This window comes from Eptatretus burgeri, chromosome 6, assembly GCF_056783735.1.
Source record: "Eptatretus burgeri isolate ZD-2024b chromosome 6, Ebu_testis_v1, whole genome shotgun sequence".
In the NCBI taxonomy this organism is placed as follows: domain Eukaryota; kingdom Metazoa; phylum Chordata; class Myxini; order Myxiniformes; family Myxinidae; genus Eptatretus; species Eptatretus burgeri.
The window spans coordinates 101,540,057-101,553,230 of record NC_140966.1 but is presented as its reverse complement, the minus strand read 5'-3'; the positions used below and the strand labels follow the sequence as shown (position 1 = coordinate 101,553,230).

Below are 13,174 nucleotides of genomic sequence, written 5' to 3'. Positions count from 1 at the left end.
GTGAAGTGTGGTGGTACCATCTCTGACTTATTTCCAGTTGTTACTGGAGTTCGTCAGGGATGTGTACTTGCCCCCACACTTTTCAGCACTTGTATGGACTGGATTTTAGGGAGGATGTCGGAGAGATCAAGTTGCGGTGCATCGTTTGGCAATGTCAAGATCTCGGACCTTGATTTTGCAGATGATGCAGTCATCTTTGCGGAGACTTTAGACATCCTCTTGGGGGCCCTCGAGGTGCTGAATGAGGAGTCGGAGCCGCTGGGATTACGGGTTTCTTGGGTCAAAACTAAGATCCAGGCTTTCGGTGACATCTTGGATGCTGCTGTCCTGTCTGTGTCTGTTTGTGGTGAGGATGTTGAGGTCGTGGAGAGATTCACTTACCTTGGCAGTGATATTCATGTCTCTGCTGGCTGCGAGTCAGAGGTCAATAGACGTCTGGGTCCGGCCTGGGGAGTCATGGATTCACTGGATCATGGGGTGTGGTGCTGCCGGTACCTGTGGGGGAGGACGAAAGTCCAAGTCTTCAGGTCCTTGGTACTTCCAGTCTTGCTCTATGGGTGCGAGACTTGGACTCTGATCAAGGATCTGAGACGGAGACTTAATTCCTTTGGTACCAGAGCTCTTCGGAGAATCCTTGGCTATCGCTGGTCGGATTTTGTGTCCAACGAGCGGTTGCTGAGAGAGACTCGGATGAGATTTGTTACCTGCATAGTCCGTGAGCGTCAGTTGCGGCTGTATGGACATGTGGATCATTTTCCTGACGCTGATCCTGCTCACCAGATTCTCTCAGCGAGGGAGTCTCATGAGTGGAGGAGGCCAGTGGGCCGACCACGTGCCTCATGGTTGCAGCAGGTTGACCATCATCTCAAGGAGATGGGGATGGGCCTGGCATCTGCCTGGGGGATGGCCAGACGGAGGCCCCTGGAGTACCGGCGGAAAGTGGACGCAGCGACGCGCTGTTCTGGCACATGCTCCCTTACCTGACCTGACCTGAGGGTAGTCACATTCTTGTTCTGAGCTTTATGGAAGGAACTGAGATTTCCTTCAGTTGGATTTGCTGTCCATGCCGTGAAGGCACGTTGGTTCACGACAACTGCCTCACCTGAAGCTTCAGTGTACAATGGGATGGACGAAGGGAATGACAACTGAAGATGAAATGGGATAAATCTGTGCACGAGAGAGAGAGAGAGAGAGAGCAACTTTCTTGAAAGAATTCCCAGGACGAGTTGATGTTGGAGAAAGTAGAGATGGGAGACCAGTGTTGAAATGTGATGGCTGCTTGAAGTCCCTGCCAGGGCCTGAGTGAAATGCCAGACTTGACAGTGCTGACGTGGTTCTCTACTGACAGTCATCGAGATGTCTACTTTGACAAGCATGTGGTGAAATGAACCAATTTGAGCAGAGGAAGAACAGCAGATATTTTCAGGGAAATTGGTCAAAATCAGATCCAGAAGGGATGAAGTAACATTAGTTGAGATCTGGGTCAAGAAGTTGACAGATTGTGTCAGTCACAAGGAGTCACATAAATCTTTTGCTGAAGTGCCATGGGAGGTGAGAGAGGTGCCAACACCCAGCCAACTGGCATGATGACAATTTAAGTCACCACATATGAGGAATAGAGAGTTGGGATGAGAGGATAGAAGTTGGTCCATGTTGTCAGAGAGCGGGATGTAAATGGAGTCATCACTGTTTGGTGGACGGTACAACACATATATACATAAACATGAGATGGGATCGGAGGGGAAGCCGTAGCCAGACATATTCCTGGGGGTGTGGGGGAGAGATGGCAGTGCATGGTGAGTGAAGAATAGTCTTTGATAAAGAGAGCAACTCTACCACCAGGAGGAGGCTCAGGTCTGTCATACTGGAGGAGGGAGTAACCAAGGGAGGTATACTCGGGAGTCAGAAACGTCATGAAGGAGGAAAGTTTCTGTTTAGCAGTTTATGTCTGGTTTGTCAGTGGCAGCCTGTCTGGAAACATCTGTCAGGGTTGAGGAAAGGCCCCAGATGTTTGAGGGCCACACTGTTAAGGAAGAGGGAGGGGAGAGTATGACGAGGGAGGAAGTGTTGGGGGAGATCAGGAGAGTTGCTGAAAGAGTGTTGGGGATTGCAGAAGAGCAAGGGGAGAGGGCCGGTTAAGGAGGTGAAATGGCTTGGTGGTGATGGGTTCATGTACAGTGGGGAGGAGTAACAGAGGCAACAGAGGGCAGTTGAATATTGGAGGAGGTGGAGTGATGAGATAGAAGAGAGAGGTTGGTGGAAGGAGGTAGCTTTGAGGATGTGAGGGAGGAGGTAACTTTGGGAAGGTGGAGTGAGGAGGAAGATCGGAGGGAGATGGGTGAGAGTGGAGAGTTGAAGGATAAGGAACAGATGATTTATGATTTATGATGGTGGTGAATAACGACCTTGAAACCCTGGAGAGAAGAATGATATAGAAGAGAGTGCAGGAGTTGTTTTCACAGGTGGAAAAAGAGGAACAAATGAGAGGAGGTGAACAGTGATTCTGGAATTTGGGAGTTTCACCAGAAGGGGTTGCTGGCAGACAACATGTGCAGAAAGAAACCAGGCTTGGGAGGGGGAGAGGTGAGAGGGGGAGGATAGAGCACAGAAAGAGCAGAGGGTACAAGACCAGAAAGGAGGTGGTACAAGACAGAGAGAAGGAGAGAGCACCAACCTGTCTGCGAGGGCAAAGTCATAGTTCCATAAACTCAGCTTCATCACAGGATATTCAAATGATCTCAAAGGTTTTAGTTTCCACGACGTCAAGCTGAGCAAGGTGTGAGATGGGTTTCAGCCCAGAGGGGAGAGCAGTACTTGATCAACCTGTGGATGAACTCCTTGCCACGAACAAAACAAAAAATATTTCTGCTCCATTATGTTACTCTTGCTTTAGTTTGTTCCATTTCTATGAAAGGCCTGTTTAAAACATACTGTTCCAGAAATGTCAATTGTCACTGCGAATGTCAATGTATGTTGTCCTCAACGTGTGCAGGTGAATATCGTGGTTCGTATGCAGTTAATGCATAATTTCCTGCTCATCATTGGACTGAGTATTGGTGGTGGGCTGTTGCTACTCCTGCTTGTAGTTGCTGCTTGTTACAAGGTGTGTCTGTTTTTTCATCTCCCAGCAATATATCCTCCTCCCCCCAGGGCCGGATTTCGACATGTGGTGGCCCCTGGGTAGCCTTCAGTAGTGGAGGCCCACCTGACCTGAGAATACTAGAAACGTGACAAGACATATTTACAGTCATCCATAAAGTATATTTTTCAAGAACAAAGAATCTGAACTTCGATACAAAATAGAGAATGAGATAACATGAATATCTTATATCTGTTCCACTAACTACCAACTCCCATTCAGGCACTCACAAATACATTTTTCCTTACAATTGATTCCATTTTGGTGCAGATCCGTTTCTGAGAAGCTTTTAAGTGATTCTTCACCATTGAGTCATAGGCGGGAAATGACAGATAGCACAATATTTCAAAAAGTTATGGACGGATTCAGAGGAAACTTGGTGGATGAGTTGGTTGGTGACAATAACAAGCCGATTAAATTTTAGTTCAGGTCCGAATCTTGATCCAGCCTATCAGTGGGATACAAAACGTGAACTTAGCAGCTTGGAGGAAGTATGCACTCTACCGAGTGCCTTTCTAGTATGAACATGAATTGGAAAACAAACCTGCCATTTAGTAATAATTTGGCTCTGAATTTGTCCTGATCGTAAAAGCGCAGGGAGGATTGAGATAATATTATTATTTTGTCTGCCTGTCTCGCAGTCAAGCAAAATTGAAATTCATTCCAAAAAGGAAACAGTTTTTAAGGACATCATGAAGGACACAAACATTAGGCACAAAAAACTAATGTAATGTGTTAAATTGTGTAAAAGACCTTATTTAACATCAACGGCGTTAACTTCAGGATTTTTTTTCTTCAACCTTTAAAATCTCTATTTTATTTCAATTTAATTATATATTGCTACTTAAACACTGCAGAACACAAATCGCCTTTTTGGGACTTCCAAAACCCTTCTGTTTTGCAGCACTTGGAGAAAATATTACTGCAATTTCCATCATCCTGACCAATCAAATTTGCTGCTTGTAGGCCCCACCCATGTCCTCATTTCTCAAGACATCACAGGGTAATGTGTTCTATGAACTCTCTAGTTATACCATCGTTATACGTTCAGACAAGTAAAAATAATTGATTATTACAAAAATGTTCAAATGAGTGCAAGAGTGCCTGCTCACTCATCTATTATCAGATTTCACAAAGACTTTCCTGATCCTTGAACTTGCATAGCTGACTGAGCCTAACTTCTGTGCTTTTAGCATTTGATAGGGTATAAAAAATTGTGTGTTTAGAATGGCTTTAAAAATTGGGTGTATATGGTGGTATTAAAAATTGGGTGTATACGGTGGTATTAAAAATTGGGTGTATAAGGTGGTATTAAAAATTGGGTGTATCGTGTGGTATTAAAAATTGGGTGTACATGGTGGTATTAAAAAATTGGGTGTATATGGAGGTATTAAAAATTGGGTGTATAAGGTGGTATTAAAAATAGGGTGTATATGGTGGTAGTATAAATTGGGTATATAGGATGGTATTAAAAACTTGGGTGTATAGGGTGGTATTAAAAATTGGATGTATAAGGTGGTATTAAAATGGGTGAAAAGGGTGGTATTAAAAATTGGGTGTATAAGGTTGTATTAAAAATTGGGTGTATAGGTGGTAGTATAAATTGGGTATATAGGATGGTATTAAAAACTTGGGTGTATAGGGTGGTATTAAAATGGGTGAAAAGGGTGGTATTAAAAATTTGGTTTGAGATGGTGGTATTAAAAATTGGGTGGAGATGGTGGTATTAAAAATTGGGTGTATATGGTGCGATTAAAAATTGGGTGTATCGCATCTTATTAAAAATTGGGTGTATACGGTGGTATTAAAAATTGGGTGTATAAGGTGGTATTAAAAATTGGGTGTATCGTGTGGTATTAAAAATTGGGTGTACATGGTGGTATTAAAAAATTGGGTGTATATGGAGGTATTAAAAATTGGGTGTATAAGGTGGTATTAAAAATAGGGTGTATATGGTGGTAGTATGAATTGGGTATATAGGATGGTATTAAAAACTTGGGTGTATAGGGTGGTATTAAAAATTGGATGATGTATAAGGTGGTATTAAAATGGGTGAAAAGGGTGGTATTAAAAATTGGGTGTATAAGGTTGTATTAAAAATTGGGTGTATAGGTGGTAGTATAAATTGGGTATATAGGATGGTATTAAAAACTTGGGTGTATAGGGTGGTATTAAAATGGGTGAAAAGGGTGGTATTAAAAATTTGGTTTGAGATGGTGGTATTAAAAATTGGGTGGAGATGGTGGTATTAAAAATTGGGTGTATATGGTGCGATTAAAAATTGGGTGTATCGCATCTTATTAAAAATTGGGTGTATACGGTGGTATTAAAAATTGGGTGTATAAGGTGGTATTAAAAATTGGGTGTATCGTGTGGTATTAAAAATTGGGTGTACATGGTGGTATTAAAAAAGTGGGTGTATATGGAGGTATTAAAAATTGGGTGTATAAGGTGGTATTAAAAATAGGGTGTATATGGTGGTAGTATAAATTGGGTATATAGGATGGTATTAAAAACTTGGGTGTATAGGGTGGTATTAAAAATTGGATGTATAAGGTGGTATTAAAATGGGTGAAAAGGGTGGTATTAAAAATTGGGTGTATAAGGTTGTATTAAAAATTGGGTGTATAGGTGGTAGTATAAATTGGGTATATAGGATGGTATTAAAAACTTGGGTGTATAGGGTGGTATTAAAATGGGTGAAAAGGGTGGTATTAAAAATTTGGTTTGAGATGGTGGTATTAAAAATTGGGTTGGAGATGGTGGTATTAAAAATTGGGTGTATATGGTGCGATTAAAAATTGGGTGTATCGCATCTTATTAAAAATTGGGTGTATACGGTGGTATTAAAAATTGGGTGTATAAGGTGGTATTAAAAATTGGGTGTATCGTGTGGTATTAAAAATTGGGTGTATATGGAGGTATTAAAAATTGGGTGTATAAGGTGGTATTAAAAATAGGGTGTATATGGTGGTAGTATAAATTGGGTATATAGGATGGTATTAAAAACTTGGGTGTATAGGGTGGTATTAAAAATTGGATGTATAAGGTGGTATTAAAATGGGTGAAAAGGGTGGTATTAAAAATTGGGTGTATAAGGTTGTATTAAAAATTGGGTGTATAGGTGGTAGTATAAATTGGGTATATAGGATGGTATTAAAAACTTGGGTGTATAGGGTGGTATTAAAATGGGTGAAAAGGGTGGTATTAAAAATTTGGTTTGAGATGGTGGTATTAAAAATTGGGTGGAGATGGTGGTATTAAAAATTGGGTGTATATGGTGCGATTAGAAATTGGGTGTATCGCATCTTATTAAAAATTGGGTGTATACGGTGGTATTAAAAATTGGGTGTATAAGGTGGTATTAAAAATTGGGTGTATCGTGTGGTATTAAAAATTGGGTGTACATGGTGGTATTAAAAAATTGGGTGTATATGTTGGTATTAAAAATTGGGTGTATTTGGTGGTATTAAAAATGGGTGAAAAGGGTGGTATTAAAAATTGGGTTGAGATGGTGGTATTAAAAATTGTGTGTCTATGGTGGTATTAAAAGTTGGATGTATTGGTGGTATTAAAACTTGGGTGTGTATGATAGTATTAAAAATTGGGTTGGGATGGTGGTATTAAAAATTGGGTGTATAGGGTGGTATTAAAAATCGGGTGTATATGGTGGTATTAAAAATTGGGTGTAGAGGGTGGTATTAAAAATTGGGTGTATAAGGTGGTATTAAAAATGGGTGAAAATGGTGGTATTAATAATTGAGTTGAGATGGTGGTATTAAAAATTTGGTGTATTGGGTGATGTTAAAAATTGGGTGTATAGGGTGCTATTAAAAATTGGGTGTGTAGGGTGGTATTAAAAATTGGGTGTGAGGGTGGTATTAAAATTGAGTTGATATGGTGGTATTAAAAATTGGGTGTATCGGGTGGTATTTAAAATGACTGCCTGCCATCCTTCCCGGGTCGGCAAAATGAGTGCCAGCATGCTGGTTTTACTTTGTTAGAGTGGTGACCTGTCCAGGATTGTATCCAATAGCCAAGGAGACTGCTTTGGCAATACCAACGCTCTGTGCAGAGTATGGTCCCAATGGATGGATGGATTCTGGCATTGAGTCATCTCAATATTTTTCTGTTGTTATGACAATAAAAATAAAAATACTTTTCAAATTCGTTTAAACTTCATATTTCTTGCCTGGAAGTTCAAGCTCATTAAAAAGAAAAATGATTCAATCATACGCTCTGATGTGTGTCATGGGACGAGGTGGTGGTGGAAAGGATTGTGATCAAGTGGTACTTAAAAATGTGAAAAACAGTTGAGGAAGCAAATGATTGAGATGATTGCGATGAAGAAAAAAAACTTTCACTGCAAAGTGTTTCAAGGAGAGCTTGTCACAATTTCAATTTCAAAGTGATAGGGCAATTCAGTGGCTCCATCGCTCTCATGATGCTGATAAGCAAGCTGTTTCTCTTCTTCAATCATTCTCATACCTGTTCATCCTTGTGAGAGATAGTCCCGTTTCTTTCCTCGTGCACTCAACCACTGCTCTCTCTGTGTCTCTGTCTCTCGCCTCATTCCTCCTTCACCTACAATCCTCCCTCCTCTCCACTTTTGTTTTCTGTGATCAATTCCAACCCATGATATCATGTAGATGTAACCAAAAGATAAATCAAAAGTGTATTTTAGTGCTGCATATGAAAAATAAAGAAAGGTTGCTGCAGAACTCTCTTTTAAAATATAAAAACTTAACGATTGTTTCAACTTGATGTCTACTTCAAAGAGGAAATCCAAAATTTTTAGGGTGTGGGCCATTGGTCAAAACAGTAAAATTTAACTGCCTTTTTGTAGATTCCAAGGGAAACTTCCTGGAATCGAAACAATACTCATTCTGCTGGCTTCTTGGAAGCCATTGCTGGAAATCTATTTGAATAAATTTATGTTGGAATGTTTAATGGTCCCATTGCAACCCATGAAGAATGCTGGTTGGGTCCCAGGTGGAAAAGCCCATCTCCTGTTTATTTGTCCATTGCCTCCTATTGTACATTAATTTATTTTAAAGCACGATGATATCTCCTAATGTCCTTCTCCTGCAGGGGAGGTTTGTAAAAGGTCCTCCATGACGCATGCAGTATTGTTACAAAAATAAAATTGCATATATATATATCCAAATGACCATCTCTTGAACAGAGCCATGAACACATTTGCCAGGCCAGCACAGCACTTACTGCAAGGGTCAGGCCCAAAAGGTGGCACTTGTCACTCATTCTTCACCTTTCAGCTTCAATAATACAGTTGGAGGTTTCTGAAATACAACTGGGAAGGAAGTGGATATAAACCAACATGGGATGGCTTGCCAACTCAACTTTTGGATGAATTCTTCTTCATATTACATCTGCCACCAAAGGTGGATGGAGGTTATGTTTTCACCCCTGCCCGACTGTCTGTCTGTATGTTTGTTACTTGTGAAAATCCAAGATTTTTCAAGTGTATTGGTTGGTATTGTGCGTTATTCTGTTTGTTTGTTTGTTTGTATGTCAATCACCTACAGGTCACAATTTCAAACCGATTTTCATAAAACTTCACCACATGGTAGAGTTCATCATAAGCAAGAAGCCTATTGTTTCTGATGTCAAAATTTCAATAGGTTAACATAGGCCAAAGGTCAACAAATTTGTCAAATTTCTAAAATCCTCAAATTTCATCCGATTGACTTGAAATTTTAACAGGATTTACATATCAGGACACTGAATTCAACCACCAATTATTTTTGAGGTCAGCATTGGCCAAGTGGTCAACATCGGCCAAAATTCTAAAATTGTCAATTTTCATCTGATTGACTTTAAATTTGAACAGGATTTGCATGTCACCTCACTGAATCCGTGCACCAATTATATTTAGGTCGCCATACAAGAAAAGGTCAACATAGGCCAAAAGGTCAACAACTTTGTCGAATTTCTAAAATCCTCAAATTTCATCTGATTGACTTGAAATTTTTAGCAGGATTTGCATATCAGTTCACTGAATTCAACCACCAACTATTTTTGAGGTTGTTTTGCACATTTGCTTGAGACATATTTTGTGGCCCTCTTCCACTCCGAGGTATTTGTATGATGCTTCATTTTCTAACTGCTGTGTTGTTGTTTCAAGGTCAATTTGTATGTTGTCTGTTTTTGTTGGTTTACCTTCTACAAATGTGCACTTGGCACACTTATCTCATCTAAATTCCACTTGAATGTCCTCAGAGAACCGTTTTACTAGTTCTAGCTGTTTTGTCAATTTTTCATCATTTGGTACGAAGAGCTTTAAATCATCCACTTGCCAAACCCGCGCTCCGCATGAAGTTTCTAAAGTAAGGATTTGTTAGGATGTCAATATATCGAGTGTTCACAATGTGATTGATAGAATTTCTTGATATACAATGTTTTTGTTACAATTTTGTCAAATGCAAGATCTTCGGTAGTCAGCATGTGCAGAAGAGGGTTTTACATTGCAGACGCTGTTTTCTCGGAGTGGCTTTACGCCTCTTGGCGGTGACGGTCTGTCGACGACAGACATAATGACGTCAGCGAATGACCGAGGATGTCATGACGTCATTACGCCTCTCAGCGGTGACGTCGCACATCGCCATGCAAACTAATGTAAAAATTAGAAAATCGCCAAAAATTCCCAAACCTGTCCATCTGGCTTGATCTCACATCACCTATGCTGTACATTAGACCACAGACAACCCACATGCCGAAAGTGGCGACAATCCATACTGCAGTTTCGGAGGAGATACGTCCACAAAATATGGCTTAGCGTATTAATAATATAATAATAATAATAATGTCTAGTATGTGTGTCACCTTTTCTGTTTCTTTCATAGACTCCTATAGAGAAGGACTGGAACGTCACGATCTTGGGGTTTGTAACTTGAGTCTGAAGGATGAACTTGAGTCCGGGGCTAAAATGACTTCTAGAAGGGCTGGAGACACGATCTCGGGATCCATACAGGGGGTTTTTGAGGACGGCAAGTTCAATAGTGTCATTTTCAACACCACCTGAAGTCATCTTCAAGGTCAAAAGGTCATATTTCAAGGTCAAATTACTGAATTTTGGTATTTTTCCCCCGTTTTTGTGTCCAACTCGTAGAGGAAAACTTTTGTAAAGTCTATGACAAAACATGACTTTTGCACCTACTGCACCGACTTGCTGATTTCTATCATCGTTAACTAATGTATGTTTTGTTTGTTCCTCTTTCAGAAACTGTCCAGCTGGTGATCTCACAGGATCTTTGTGTTGTTTCCTGCTTTGGTGACAAGATGCCACGTCGTTGCAGCTGCTTTGGTTGTTGAGGAAACTATGATGGGACGCCTTATGTAAAGGTGATATCCTTCCCAAAAGATCCTGAGGAGAGGGAGAGATGGATATTGGCAATGCCAAATGAGAAAGAAAGCTTGAGGTGCTTAAAGGAGATACATATATATTTGTGAGACACATTTCAATTGTGATTGGGTGTCAGTTGGGGGTGGCAAACGACCCAAAGAACCCCCATCAATATTTCCTGGAGTACCGAAATCAGCTTTGAAGCAGGTGACCTCAGCCCCACGCCCAACATCATCTTCTACGTCAGAATCAAGAGCTAAGAAGATGCAGGCAGCTGATGAGGCTGCAGACAATATCCAAGATTTCGACCACTTCTGTGCTAAAATCAGCTCCTATTTTCCTGGCTTTAATGTCATAAAAGACCAGGAAAAACTTTACCTATCAAGAACTGATGCTACTGGACAAACTGTCAAGCAGTTCTTTCATTTCCAACAAGTTCACTCACCTTTTGGATTTCTATTCTTGAATAGAGTTGAGAAAGATGGCATTGAGGCAAAGATGCCTCAGGAGGCAAGAAAAGCTCTCTAACTCGTGATAGACATAGATATAGTTGTAATAGGCATAGTGTTGTGACATGCATATAATGTTTATGTAATACGATATATGAAAATAAATATCAATGTTTGACAGCTCTACACACTTGCATCTTATTAAAATCAGCCATCTCTCACCGTTTATGAGTTAGACACAAAAACGGGCAAAAAATACCAAAATTCAGTAATTTGACCTTGAAATATGACCTTTTGACCTTGAAGATGACCTCAGGTGGTGTTGAAAATGACGCGATTGAACTCGCCGTCCTCAAAAACCCCCTATATGGATCCCGAGATCGTGTCTCTCGCCCTTCTAGAAGTCATTTTAGTCGCCCCGGACTCAAGTTACAAACCCCGAGCATGGGAGGTTCCAGTCCTTCTCCATAGGAGTCTATGGTTTCTTTGGATGTTCTTCGATTCGTTGTTCGGGTGTATCCGGATCCTTGTTTGTTGATGAGGTTACTCAGTGGGTCCAGAGCCAGACAAAACGAGAGGGGGGATAGATTGCCTCCATAGAAGATCGCACACGGTATCTTCACATCTGATATTTCAACATTTACTTCTGAGTGCGGTAATATCAATGTGGTATTCCAGAGCTCCATTGCAGTGCTCCAAACTTCTTCTTCTTATTCTTCTTCTTCTTTCGGCTGGTCCCGTGAGGGGTCGCCACAGCGGATCATCCGTATGATCCGCATAGTGATTTGGCATATGTTTTTTACGCCGGATGCCCTTCCTGACGCAACCCTGGTCGCCTCTTACGACACAGGGATATGGTACACCTATTTTAACCGGGGTATACACCGGCCCAGTATACTGGTACTCATTTCGCCGACCTCGGAAGGATGACAGGCTGAGTCAACCCCCTGGTGTATTAATTCAGTGGCTCAACGGGGCTTGAACTCAGGACCTCTTGGATCCCAAGCAGCTGCCCTAACCACTGCGCCAACACCAGGCTAAACTTTGCAGTGCTCCAAACTCAGTGAGTTTATTTGGCGATTGATTTTCTATATATTTGCATGCATTTTATTGTGTGTGTGTGTTTACGTGTGTTTGGATGTATGTACGAGTGTATTGTATTGGTTTTTGTTTGTGAGTGTGTGTGTGTGTTTGTTTGTATGTATGTACGAGTGTATTGTGTTTGTTTTTGTTTGTATGAGTGTATTGTTTGTTTTTGTTTGTGTGTGTTTGTTTGTATGTATGAGTGTATCGTGTTTGTATATGTTTATGTGTATGTACTAGTACATGCCCGTACGTGCAAAAAAAACAAACAAACTTTCAAACCACGAGCCGGAAACAACATCCACACAGGCTGTTCCTTTGCTCTGGCGTGCCCATACGTGCGTGGCCCGGAAGTTCGCATATCGCAGTTACGATTATTCGCAATTTAGTTTTAATGGCCAATTATTCAATTAGCGCGAACGTATTTTGCCTTTTCGCAATGTCATCGCAAGGAAAAATATAAAGAGAAGAGAAGAGAAAAAAAAAAAAAAACCTCAAACAAATACACAGGCCGTTCCTTCGCTCTCGTAAATGAAGACAGGATTGGGGCATTGTGTTTATCTATAAATACGCAAAAGAAATTGAGAAATTATTAGAATACACGAAGTCATCACTATCCGGAAGTCCGTACGTTGTGACCCGTAATGGGGAATGCGGCTGAGGTTCTCTTCCCCATCGGCCACACCCACGCAGCAACGTGTCTTGTCATTGGTTTGGTAAATAAATGGCCATAACTTGGGAAGCACTTGTCCGATGAATATCAAACCTTGAAATGGCACATTCACAGGGCCCCAGCAATATACCTGGCAAGTTTCAATTAGATCGGACCAGTGGTTGTCGAGAAACAGTGGTCACACACACACACACACACACACACACACACACACACACACACACACACACACACACACACACACACACACACACACACACACACACACACACACACACACACACACACACACACTGCTGGAATTATAGATAGATGAGTGTATTGTGTTTGTGTGTTTATTTGTAGGTATGAGTGTATTGTGTTTGTGTGTGTTTATTTGTAGGTATGAGTGTGTGTTTATTTGTAGGTATGAGTGTATTGTGTTTGTGTGTGTTTATTTGTATTTACGAGTGTACTTTGTTTGTGTG

General features: G+C 40.9%; 1 long non-coding RNA gene across 1 annotated transcript; it reads left to right on the top strand.

Annotated features, from left to right (window-relative positions):
• The first annotated feature begins 988 nt into the window (after positions 1-988).
• On the top strand, positions 989-11,262 carry LOC147025468 (uncharacterized). Its single transcript, XR_015059547.1, has 3 exons — positions 989-3,103; positions 4,044-4,142; positions 10,380-11,262. It is a non-coding gene; the product is annotated as an uncharacterized LOC147025468 (long non-coding RNA).
• Positions 11,263-13,174: the final 1,912 nt, after the last annotated feature.